This window comes from Pseudorca crassidens, chromosome 14 (genome assembly GCF_039906515.1).
Source record: "Pseudorca crassidens isolate mPseCra1 chromosome 14, mPseCra1.hap1, whole genome shotgun sequence".
Taxonomy (NCBI): Eukaryota; Metazoa; Chordata; class Mammalia; order Artiodactyla; family Delphinidae; genus Pseudorca; species Pseudorca crassidens.
Window position 1 is genome coordinate 32,033,825 of NC_090309.1, and position 13,111 is coordinate 32,046,935.

Sequence of the window (13,111 nt, forward strand, 5' to 3'; positions counted from 1 at the left end):
GTATAGGACAGTTTCTGTTTGTACGTGGAAATGCCATCAGAAGTCACTTGGTACAATTTCACGAAAAGGTTTTCTTAGGGGGAGGGGAAACATGTCTTGCGTATACTTTGTCTTTCTCAGCTTTGTTCCAGTTTTAAATATTAATTTGACTAGGATACTTTGAGTGATTTTCTTAGACAAAGGGACATGGATGGTCCATTTATTTATTTACTTATTTATTTGTGTGTGTGTGTGTTTGTGTATATCTTCATGTATGAATGATATCTTGGCTGGGTTTAGGATTTTTTCTTTTTTTTCCTTTTTGGCTGTGCCACACGGCTTGTGGGATCTTAGTTCCCCAGCCAGGGCTGGAAGCTGGGCCCTCGGCAGTGAAAGCACAGAGTCCTAACCACTGCACCGCCAGGGAATTCCCAAGGATTCTTGAATAGTAGTCCTAGTCTCTACAAAGTATGCAGCCTTGTACTGTCCAGTTTCTAGTAATACAGATGAAAAATCCACTGCCAATAGGTTTCTCTTTCCTCTGTAAGTAATAACCATTTCTCTTTGAAAGTTTGTAAATTTTTTCTTCATGCTTAGTGTTTCATCATGATAGGCTTAGGTTTGATTTTAAAAAAAACAAAACTCTGCTTGTCACTTGATAAACCTTTTAGACTTAAAAACTTAAGTCTTTTCTCAGTTCAGGGAAGTTTTATTGCTTTCCTTCTGTTTCCAACCTCCTTACTTTATAGATGAGGAAACTGAGCCCAGAAAGATTAAGTGACTTACCTAAGGGTCACTCAGGTAGTTAAAATGAACCTCAAGCAAATAACCTGACTCCTTTAATGAGGTACACTTTCATTGTATTGAATATTGCTCTAGTGAGAGAGCCATTATGAACTAATTAGAAATTTTTTAGTGAGACAGGAATTTTTCCAAGGGGTCATGAAGAAATGAAGAAGGAAGAGGAGATGATAGAATTCGTTAGGATTAAAATATGGCCCATATGAAGGACTGCAAAATTCAGAAGTTCACCCCCACCCCCAGTATCCCAGTTATTGGAGATACCCCAAAGCTCTAAAACTTAATAAAGCCAGGAAGTTGATTGAACATTTGGAGAATTAGATATTTAGTTGTCAGAAGTTGGATAAGTGTGGTCATGCCCTGTTGTAAATATTGGAAAATATGTGAATGGCATCTGAAGGCTTGGAGACAGATACCATAAACTGTCTTATCAGTGGTCTGGTTTCTGTTCTGAGTTCCAGCTTGGGACCCTTTTCTGCTGGGAACCACCTGTTCCTGGCTCTGTTGATCTTTGGATTTCCCTAGCCCTTCAGTCCCTTTCAGTTTTGAAATGAAACCTACCCCAGAGGGTGAGGTCAGGTACCGAGAGGACTTTGACAGCTCACACCAGATTGTTTTCTTTCCAGAGCCGCCCAGTATGTGACTGTGTGAGGCATGAGGCGCAGCAGGCTGTGATACAGACTGATGGTGAGTCAGCTGTTGGGTAAGACCTCAGCTAGGCAGTGTCATCTCTTTGGGTAACCAGGAAAACACGTAGACCAAATATGTTGTCTTTCAGGCTCAGAAAGTTGAAAGTTAAGAGCACGGTCACCAGAGATCTACCATGATCTCTCTGCCTTTGGTTTACTGAAGAAGGAAAGGCTTTATTTCAGTGTCTTTTCTCCTCTTTTATAGAACCTTCTTTTCAGGAAGAAGCCAGTTTCTAAACTTTTATACTGTGCCTCCTGGAATTGCTGCTTTGATGTGGAGTGATTCCTCTAGATAATCCCTAGACAACCCCCCACCATGCCCCCAACCCCTTCACAGAATGCAGCTTCCCCTCTTCCTTTTGTTGTAAATGTGGTTTCCACCATATTATGGCACTTCACTTGGAATCTTTATAAGTGGAACTGGCTGTTTCTTCAACTTGCCCGTACCACTTCGCCCAGTTTTGCCTGACTGCCCCCCAGCCTTATCCTCCAGCACTGCAGAGCTGCTTCCAGATCTTTAAATACTTTTTCCCCTTTGAGACTGCTGCTGGCCTGTAAGGCCACCTGATCCCTGTCCTTGAAGCTGGCATCTGTACTTATTCTCCCATATTTGTTTAGGACTTTGGTATTTGACCCCCCTTCCTGGGGTTCTGGCCCAGTCTAGGGGATCTGTGGCCAAACTTGGCCTGGGGCCAAGGATTCAGGATGGAGCTTGGAATTAGGGGGCTTGGTGTTAACTTCTCAGACATGGGCAGATGGCAAGCCAGAAGATCTAAACATCAGGCCAGTCGGGGATGGAAGGAACAGAGAAAATTTACTATCTGAAGTAAAGGATGTCCTTTGTAGCCTCCCTCTTTTCCCACTTTTCAAAATTGAGTTATTTTTTAGAACAGTTTTAGGTTCACAGCAAAACTGAGTAGAAGGTACAGAAATTCCCATTATTTTTTGAAAAATTCATCTTTAATTTTACAGAGAATATAGTAATCTAAAAAAATCAAAACACTGTAGTTTTTTTTTTAAAGTTCTTGAATGTATTTTACTTCAGATTGAAAAATGAACAGCTTCCACACTGTTCGTTGCAAGATACACAGTATCTTTTACAATGCTGGCCATTTGAGGAAATGTACACACCTCAGTTTCTCCTTCATGCTTCTCTTTTAGAAAGTACTGTTTACCAAAAAGAAACTTCAGCAGTACAGGAAAAACTATTTTCCCAATGTATGAGAAAACCTAAGATTCCCAACGGAATCAAGATTATCTTCCTGCTACCACTACCTTAATATAATCACATGTTTTTTGGAACACTAATATCTGCACCCTAAGAGTCCATTTACTTTCAGCAGTGAGGGTGATTCTTTTTTTTAAAATAAACTTATTTATTTATTTATTTTTGGCTGCATTGGATTTTCGTTGCTGCGTGCGGGCTTTCTCTAGTTGTGGCAAGCGGGGGTTACTCTTCGTTGCAGGTGCGGGCTTCCCATTGCGATGGCTTCTTTTGTTGTGCAGCACAGGCTCTAGGCACGCGGGCTTCAGTAATTGTGGCGCAGGGGCTCAGTAGTTGTGGCTCATAGGCTCTAGAGTCAGTAGCTGTGGCTCACGGGCTTAGTTGCTCCACGGCATGTGGGATCTTCCCGGACCAGGGCTCGACCCGTGTCCCCTGCATTGGCAGGTGGAGCCTTTTTTTTTTTTTTTTTTTGCAGTACGCGGGCCTCTCACTGTTGTGGCCTCTCCCGTTGCGGAGCACAGGCTCTGGACGCGCAGGCTCAGCGGCCATGGCTCACGGGCCCAGCCGCTCTGCGGCATGTGGAATCTTCCCGGACCGGGGCACGAACCCATTTCCCCTGCATCTGCAGGCAGACTCTCAACCACTGCGCCACCAGGGAAGCCCAGCAGGTGGAGTCTTAACCACTGCGCCACCAGGGAAGTCCTGAAGTTTTTTTTTTTTTAAAAGACTCACCCTTGGGACTTCCCTGGTGGTACAGTGGTTAAGAATCCACCTGCCAATACAGGGGACACAGGTTTGATCCCTGGTCCGGGAAGATCCCACACGCCGTGGAGTAACTAAGCCCGTGTGCCACAGCTACGGAACTTTTGCTCTAGAGCCCGCGAGTCACAACTACTGAGCCCGTGTGCCACAACTACTGAAGCCTGTGCACCTAGAGCCCGTGCTCCGCAGCAAGAGAAGCCACCGCAATGAGAAGCCCACGCACCACAACGAAGAGTAGCCCCCACTTGCCACAACTAGAGAAAGCCCGTGCGCAGCAATCAAGACCCAACACAGCCAAATAAATTTAAAAAAAAAGCAAACAACCAAAAACTTCAGTATAGTAAGTGTAACATGGGTCTCTGCAAGTATTAAGTGTCTGAAATAGGCAGCTAATACTGGATTTAATATTATTTTATAAATAATTGTTCCCATAGCAATAAACATAAGTCTACACATTCACAATAGTCCCAGAAAATAAATACTATGATTATGCACAGTATGTATGACAAACTAGTTTCAAACAAACCAGTTTTAGCATCTTCATAAAAATTCAGATCAGAATAAAATGTGACTCTAAAATTGAAAACATTGTCAAAATAACATCACATTTAATCTTCCACGGTTTACACAAGTATTATGAATTTTCAGTTTTGGAACACATTTTTCTGTTGTGAATTAAAATACGAACATACTGACAACTGTTAATTTCAGAACATTGTAGATACTTTGAATACTCCTGCTCCCCGCTCCCCTGTTTCAATTATTTCTGTATTTCCAGAGGCAACCTGTTAGTGGTTTAGAGTGTACCTCCCACACTCTGTGTGTGTTTGCATACATACGTATGAACCCAGAAATTTTTTTTTTTTTTATTTTGGCCACACCATACGGCATGTGGAACTTCCCCGACCAGGGGTTGAACCTGTGTCCCCTGCAGTGAAAGCGTGGAGTCTTACCACTGGACCACCAGGGAAGTCCCAGAAAATATTTAAAATGCTATTGCCGTGTTTTATTTATTTACACAAATGGGGTCACATTTTATGTATCATTTTTATATTTCTTTCTTTGATTCAGTAATGTGCCTTGACAGTATTCCATGTTGGTACATAAAGATACTTCTCATTCTTTTTGGCTACTGTATAATATTTCATAGACTAGATATACTGTATTTTATTTATCTGTTTTCCTATTGAGGGACATTAAGGTATTTCCAGTTTTTTGTTGTTGTTAATGATTCTTTTTGTGTTAAAAATTTTTTTAAATTTTCCTTATGTATTTAAAAAATTTATTTGTTTATTCAACTTCTTGTGTTTTAAATATCAGCAGTCTGTTCCTAGGCTTTTTTTTCTTTCTTTTCTTCCTGCTCCCTGTAGGTGATCTCAACTTCTGTGACAGCTTCAGTTACCATCTATACGTGGATGATGACCAAATCTCTCTCCAGACCAGAATATCCAACTGTTCACATGGACAGCTCCACTGGGATGTTTTGAAGACTCAGCAAAATGCAGCCTTCTGCTCTTCCCCTCTTGCTCTTCCTCCAGTGTCCTGTCACGTGGTAAATAGCACCACCACCCATGCAGTTGCTGGGCCCAAGGCCTAGTAGTCATTCTAAGTCCTACCCCTTCCCTTCCCAGAGCCGACAACCAGCCTATCGTAGGATTTGTCCTCCCCAATATTTTTTGGATCCAGTTGCTTTTTTCTTCTTCTTCTTCTTTTTATTAATTTATTAATTTATTTTTGGCTGTGTTGGGTCTTCCTCTAGTTGTGACAACTGGGGGCTACTCTTTCTTGCAGTGTGCGGGCTTCTCTTGTTGCGGAGCGCAGGCTTCAGTAGTTGTGGCACGTGGGCTCAGTAGTTATGGCTCTCGGGTTCTAGAGCACAGGCTCAGTAGTTGTGGTGCATGGGCTTAGTTGCCCCGCAGCATGTGGGATCTTCCCGGACTAGGGCTCGAACCATGTCCCCTGCATTGGCAGGTGGATTCCGTGCCACCAGGGAAGTCCCCAGTTGCTTTCTTCTTCATTGCCACTATCCTCTACCTTAGTTTCCTAATTTATAAGATACAGTATTTGTGAGGTTTAAATGAATTAATATATAAAAAATGCTTAGAACAATGGCTCGGCAGCTAGTATGTGCTATGTGAGTATTATCTATTATCATCATCCTTGTTACTGTCCCCTTCTTCCTCTTCTTCACGTTAGTCTACATAATCCACTCTCATCTCTGTCTCCAGTCTTAATCTTATTCTCCCCTACCTCCATTCTGTTCTCTACATTGTAGCCAGAGTGATCTTTATAAAATGCAAGAACGATCATGATCTAACTCCTCTGCTTAAAAAAGCTTCAGTGATCTTACCATTGGGCTTTTGTATGTGTGTATTGTTAACCCTGCTTAGAATGCTTTTTCCCTTGGTCTTTGAATGGCTGGTTCCTTTTTATTTAGATACCTACTTTTAAATGTCATCTCCTCAGAGAGGCTTTCCCCTGACCACCTAATGATTATAAAGTAACCACCCATATACATATTTTCTAGCATATCACCTATTTTAGTTCTTTGCATAGCACTTATCAATAAGTGATATTTTTCTAGTTTAGTCACATACTTGTTTATAGTCTCCTCCAATTAGAACGGGAATTCTCTGAGAACAGGGATATTGTCTATTTCATTTACTGTTATAAAAACATAGGACAATGCCTGGCATATTGTAGGCACTCAGTGAATACTTGTTAAGTGAATGATAAAACAGCTTCATATCTTATGAGACCCTTCTTGGTCTCTCCAGCATCATCTGTGCTGGTATTCTCTCTACCTTGACCTCCCCAGCTCATCTCATCTCTTCAGATATGCTTTCTTGCTGCAGGGCCTTTACATACGCTGTTTCTTCTGCCTAGAACATGCTTCCTTAAATGCTCTGCCACTGCTTGGGTATCTCCTGTTGATCGTTCAAGTTTCATCTTAGGTGTAACTTCGCCTGACTGGCCTTCTTAATCTTACAGCTCCGCATGCATTGCCTTTAACTATCATACATGTTGGGATTATTTAATTGTCTTTCTCCTTCATTAAACTGTAAGTTCTATCAGACAAAGGCCTATGTGTTGCTCACCGTGTATTCTTAGTCCTAGCTGCTGTGGGATAGAAGGATCCCTTGAGGTGGAGGTGGTGGGCAGGAGGGATGGAATACTAGGGATATCACCTGAGGGCTGAGAAGGTGTGCCTTAGAATGTCAGGGGGAGGTCTAGACATTTGACCTGGCTCATTGTCATTCTCCTTATTCCACCTTTGGTGATTCCAGTGTTTGCCTGGATGAACCAACTAACATACTTGGGATGAACCATCTAACATGGCTTGTCTCTCTCTGGGACATCTTCATAAAGTAAGGGTAAGCCTGGCAGGGGACTTGGCTATGAAGGGGGCATGAGTGCCTAGGATCAAGGTTGAGGATCTGGATAGGCAGATTATTTGTTCCGAGTGGCTGATGGCAGAATAACTGAGTGGAGTGCAGTCCTAAGCAAGGAAGGAAGCAAAAGACCTTAGGGATAAGGTGAGGGAAAGATGAAACAGGAAGCTAAATCATTAGGTCAAAAACCTAGAGAACCAGGATAGTGGGTGGAGTATAAGAAGGGACAGACAAGCAGTTCAGGATTTTAAGGCCATAAATAATCTTTGGGATTACTAAAATCATCTGCCTGCAGTCTTATTTCTTTAGTGTGGAACCAGCTTTTGGATTATAGGAACAATCAGGTAGTTGACATGTAAGGGTTTGAGCTAAATTTTGTATTGCTTTGTATTTTATGTGCTATTTAAAGTCAAATCCCCAGAAATCCTACCTTACCTCCCCCAATAACCCAATTTAATTTCTGCTCTGAAGAGCCTCCCTTCCCTCCTTTTAAATATACTGGGTTCAACTTGCTCATATTTTTAAAAAGTCTCCCGTACAGATGCCTGTAGCAGTCTTGGTGCTCCCTTCAGGTAGGCGGAGGATATTCCCTTCAGGTAGGGTAGACACTCCTTCAGGTTACCTCCTCCCACCAAACTAGGCATGGGAGCTAGGCTCAGAAGTCCAGGACTCCCTGCCTAACCTGAACTTGTGGAATTTCTCTCTGAATTTTGGAGAGGGACATGGGAGTGTAGAATATAGGTCGGGACTCTCTTGGTGAGGCATAGTAAGGAGTAGTAGAAGACTGGCTGGGTATGCATGATGGTAGGATCTGAAGTTTCTGACCTGGAGTTGTCCTAGAGTTTATGGCAGCATTAGGGGTCTCTGATGTGCCAAGCAGAGAATCTTGGTGAGTAGGGCCGGTCATTACCCCTTAGAGGTGTTCTGTATGTTTTTCTACTTAGCCTGGCGCTCTTCTACAGACTGACCAGTAGCTGGCATCATGGTGGATGCTGAAGGGGAATCATTGGGATAGAAACAGTACTCACTGAGGAGGAGTGTCATTCTCTTTTTGATGGTTGGATGGAGTGATTGTGTGCACATACTGGGCAGTCAAAGGCCCGGTAACCTGGCCTGTGTGAGGTGAAGCATCTGCACTCCCTTCCTAGTGCTCCACTGGGGAAACCAACCTAAGGCAGCCGGAGATCATGGCCATTGTTAGTGATTTCCCCAGGAGTGCTCCCTGTCTTTGATTCCTCTGCTCTCTAATCCCCATGCTCTGATGTCCTGCCTTCTATTTTCTGCTTTGGAGGCCTTCAAATTTCATAATCCCTTCGGACTCCTTTTTCTAGTTTATTTCATGCCCAGCTTGACTCTTGGTTCTATGTAGTCCCCTAATTTCGACGTTGCCATTCACCCTTAAGTGAGGGCCTTCCTCTATTAGCCCTATTCCTGGAGCTATGGTTTTGAAGCTTTAATACATCAGAATTACCCATGGGGGCAAGTATTGAGGGGCTCGCTACTTATTTAAAATTCAGATTCCTGGTCTTTACTCCTGCTCTCCTGACTGAGTAGGTATGGGTGGTAACCAGGAATCTGCATTTTGATTGGCCTCCAGGTGACTCTCACACCAGTCATCATCTGCAGACCATATTTGAAGAAACTCTGACTTAGAGGACTGTGTTGACCCCCTGCTCCCCTAGAGGGAAGGAAAGGGTTTTTTTTAAAAAAAATTATTTATTTATTTTTGGCTGCGTTGGGTCTTTGTTGATGTGCACGGCCTTTCTCTAGTTGTGGTGAGTGGGGGCTACTCTTCATTGCAGCGTGCATGCTTATTGTGGTGGCTTCTCTTGTTGCGGAGCACGGGCTCTAGGCTCACGGGCTTCAGTAGTTGTGGCACGCGGGCTCAGTGGTCGTGGCACAGGGGCTTAGTTGCTCCGCGGCATGTGGGATCTTCCTGGACCAGGGCTCGAACCCGTGTCTCCTGCATTGGCAGGTAGATTCTTTTTTTTTTTTTTTTTTTTTTTGCGGTACACGGGCCTGTCACTGTTGTGGCCTCTCCCGTTGCAGAGCACAGGCTCTGGACGCGCAGGCTCAGCGGCTATGGCTCATGGGCCCAGCCGCTCCGTGGCATGTAGGATCTTCCCGGACCGGGGCACGAACCCATGTCCCCTGCATCGGCAGGTGGACTCTCAACCACTGCGCCACCAGGGAAGCCCAGGAGGCAGATTCTTAACCACTGCACCACCAGGGAAGCCCCAAGGAAAGGGTTTTGAACCCTTTACTTGGATCCTAAGGTCGCAGGAACCTTAATCTGTCACCTGTCTTCCATTGAGGACAGTGGATAACTGTCCCTATGTACTGACACCTCATCTTCTCATTGCCATAGAAGGCAAAGATCCCAGATGAGGTAGAGGGCCTTAATGATTCCCCCTGGCAGGTCAGTACTTCTGGAGTATACTGCGGACTTTGATTTTGGACTCAGAAAGCAGGCTAGAACACAGTCTTTGAAGGCTGCCAATTGCACTTCAGATTTGCCTCTGGGATGCCTCTTTTTCTGTACACAGTGACCCTGCCCTAAAGTAGGCTGTTTTTTGGTCTCCAAGCTGTCGTCACTCCCTATTGCAGCTGTCCTCTAAACAACTTCCACTATCCTTCTATAAAACAACCCAGCCTTGTCTCTCTCCTTTTCACATCCTCTCTTGTATTCCTGTTACCTGTACAATCAAGTCCAAATGTCTCAGGTTGGAATAAACAGTCTTGCACAATTTGACCCAAATTGTGGCCTACAAGGCCTAGCAAGATCTGGCCCCTGCCTGTATTTTAAGTCTCATTTCAAGCCCCTTTCCTCCTTATCTCCTGCATGCACCCTCACCTGCTTGCAGTTCTTTCAGTTCTCTGGCTTCATGGACTTGGCCTAGAATACTCTCTACCCTGCTCTTCACTTCATTAATTATCACTTGCCTTTAAGTTTCAGTTGAGCATTATCTTGTTTTGGAGGTATTTTCTGGCCTCTCCATACAAAGCAACACCATGTTATTATCTTAGCATCTGTTTGTTTCCGTTAGACCACTTAATGCTTTTTACTGGTTTATCTTTCCCTCTTACTGGATTATAAGCTCCATGAGGGCAAGGACCTTCTTGCTCATAGTTTTGTCTTCAGTGCCTAGTGAGTACATAGAGGTACTCGATAAGGATTTGTTGACTAAATTGCCTTTCACCTTCTTGTCAGTAAGTGTGTTGGTGCTTTGTGGCTCTGCAGAACTCTCACCCTCTGTGCATGTGTTACCTCTGCCAGAGCACCCTTTCTCTCATTGACTGGTCCGATTCCTTCTTGTCCTTTACCACTTCTCTAAGCAGTTCTTTGACTTCCCCAGGCAGTGCTAGTTCAATAGAGATAGCACTTTGGTCCTCTTGAATGGACTTTTCACCCTGTGTGGCGATCTTCCCTATGCAAGAGATAGATGGTATTGCCCTTGGTTTACAGATGACAAGACACTGGCTCTGGGAGATGGACTAACTTGGAAATGGCAGAAACGGGATTCAAACCCTGATTCAGGTGGTCTGTACAGCCCTCACTCATTCTATTTCACTGTGCTTTCTCTAAAAGGAACCAAATAGCAGACCCAGACACATTGGGTGAAAGAGGTGTTTTTTATTTTTTTATTATTATTTTTTTGCGGTACGTGGGCCTCTCACTGCTGTGGCCTCTCCCGTTGCGGAGCACAGGCTCCGGACGCGCAGGCTCAGCGGCCATGGCTCACGGGCCCAGCCGCTCCGCGGTCTTCCCGGACTGGGGCACGAACCCGTGTCCCCTGCATCAGCAGGCGGGCTCTCAACCACTGCACCACCAGGGAAGCCTGAAAGAGGTGTTTTTTTAAAAAAATTTCTTAAATAATGAAAGTATGTGTGTGTGTGTATATATTTTTAATTTTCTCAGAGTTAAACACAGTAAAGGGTAGACAGTAGTTCCTCCTTATCTGAGGTTTTGCTTTCCACAGTTTCAATACTTGAGGTCTGAAAATATTAAATGGAAAATTCCAGGAATAAACAATTCATAAGTTTTAAATTGCACACTGTTCTGAGCAGTGTGATGAAATCTTGTGCCATCCTGCTCCTTCCCATCCAGGACGTGAATCATCCTTTGTTCAGCATACCCATGCTGTGTATGCTATAGGAAAAAACAGTATATATAGGTTTCAGTACTATCCATGGTTCCAGGATTTGGAACGTATCCCACGTGGATAAAGGAGGACGGCTGTACTATTGACAAACCATTTATAAGGATGATGGAGTAAAGGGTGACCATAATATTCAGAGGATGGTGTGTATTTCATGTGCTCCCTTGATCATACTGTTGGTGACTCCTTGTGACAATGACAAATCAACATACAACCTAGTAGAAATGAGCCAAGGCGAAACACTATTAAATTCAAACTAAAGCAAATGTCAGTCATCATTTATAGTTGCTTGGAGGTATTATGAAGAGTGAAATCTAAACATTTTTGTTGAGGGGGAAAAATGTGCAAAATCAGTGTGCAAAGCCTTTAACACATTTTGCTTAAAAATACATCTTACTATATTGATAAGGGACTAGTTGAGTAAATTATGGTGGATAGCACCGTATTAATTCAGCAGTTAAAAAGAATGAGACAGGTACACCCACCCTCACACACACACACTCACACAGTGATATGGAACAATCTCTAAGATCTATTGTTAAGAGAAAACTAAAGCAAGCAAAATAGAGTTTGTGGCATGCTAGTATTAGTATTTGATTGAAAAAAGGGGAGGACTCTATATACTTGTTATACCCAGACTACCCCTGGAGGTTTGTTTTTTTTTTTTTTTTTTGATATCTTTTTGTGTTGCTGAAATTTTTTTTAACCCATGTGTGCATTGCCTTTTTAAAAAATTGTGATTAAAAAACACATAAAATTTACTGTCTTAACCATTTTTAAGTTCACAGTCCAGTAGTGTTAAGTATATTCATATTGTTGTCCAACAGATCACCAGAACTTTTTCATCTTGGACAGCTGAAACTCTTATACTCATTAAACAGCAATTCCTCATTTTTCCTTCCCCTTTGCCCCTGAACCACTCTTCTACTTTCTGTTTCTAGGAATTTGACTGTTTTAGATACCTCATATAAGTAGAATCATATACTATTTGTCTTCTTGTGTCTAGCTTATTTCACTTAGCAGAAAGTCCTTGAGGTTCTTGTATGTTGTACCATGTGATAGGACTTCCTCCTCTTTTAGGCTAAATAATATTTCATTTTTTGTTTGTACCACATTTTGTTTATATCTGTTCATTTCTCAATATATTGCCTTTTATAATCTATTTTAAAAAGTACTTTGCTTTACCCTGTGAACCTGAAAAGTTGAATGTAAACGTTGTGTGTATATGGGGCAACAGGAACATGGGTTGGGGGCAGGTTAAATGGTATCTCCCTAAACTTGACAGCAAAGAGATTGGTTTTTTCTAGTGAATGATTGCCAACTTTATGTATTGAATTTTTGCATTTGAGAGTTTTCTTGAAGTGAAACATATTTCTACTAAGAATAGAACAAAAAAAGAGGAGATTGTGTTGAAATTGAAGATACCTATGTGTACCGTGTGTCGAACATCATTTATCCCTCCATTTGTGTTACTAGCACCACTCTTGCACTAGAAATCTTAGAGCCCCTCCACCTTTATTGAAGTATAGTTGATTTACAATATTATATTAGTTTCAGTGTATAGCAAAGTGATTCAGTGATTTTTGCAGATTATACTCCGTTGTAAGATAGCCATTGTAAGATAATGGCTATAATTCTCTGTGCTATGCAATATATCTTTGTTGCTTATCTATTTTATACATGGTAGTTTGTATCTGTAATCCCTAATTTGTCCCTCTCCTCTTTGGTAATCACTAGTTTGTCTTCTGTATCTGTGAGTCTGTTTCAATTTTACATATACATTGGAGTCCCCCTTTTCAATAACATGTTTCCTGTGCGTTGATTTTGTCTTCCTAAACAGAGTAAATTCTTGAGGGCAGGAGGCATGTCTTATGATTATATCCTATAGTGATAAGCATAATAGAAGTTGCTCAATAACTACATATTCAAGAAAGACAAGAGAGAAATGGATAAAGAGAGAAAGAGACTTCTCTGCCGAAGAGATGATTGCTTTGGTTTTTCTCTGATTCACCTTGTACTCTTCCCTACTGAAGAATTTCTTCCACTTGCAGACTAAGGGCATTGGAGGATTTGTGTGTGTGTGTGTGTGTGTGTGTGTGTCTG

General features: G+C 42.5%; 1 long non-coding RNA gene across 25 annotated transcripts in view; it reads left to right on the forward strand.

Moving 5' to 3' along the window:
• LOC137206133 (uncharacterized) overlaps positions 1 to 13,111 on the forward strand; it is a 116,388-nt gene that overhangs the window by 49,019 nt on the left and 54,258 nt on the right. For all 25 annotated transcript variants that reach the window (XR_010934470.1, XR_010934454.1, XR_010934458.1 and 22 more), the window contains 2 exons: positions 1,407 to 1,467; positions 4,827 to 5,008. This is a non-coding gene — a long non-coding RNA (uncharacterized lncRNA). The remainder of the gene's footprint in view (positions 1 to 1,406; positions 1,468 to 4,826; positions 5,009 to 13,111) is intronic.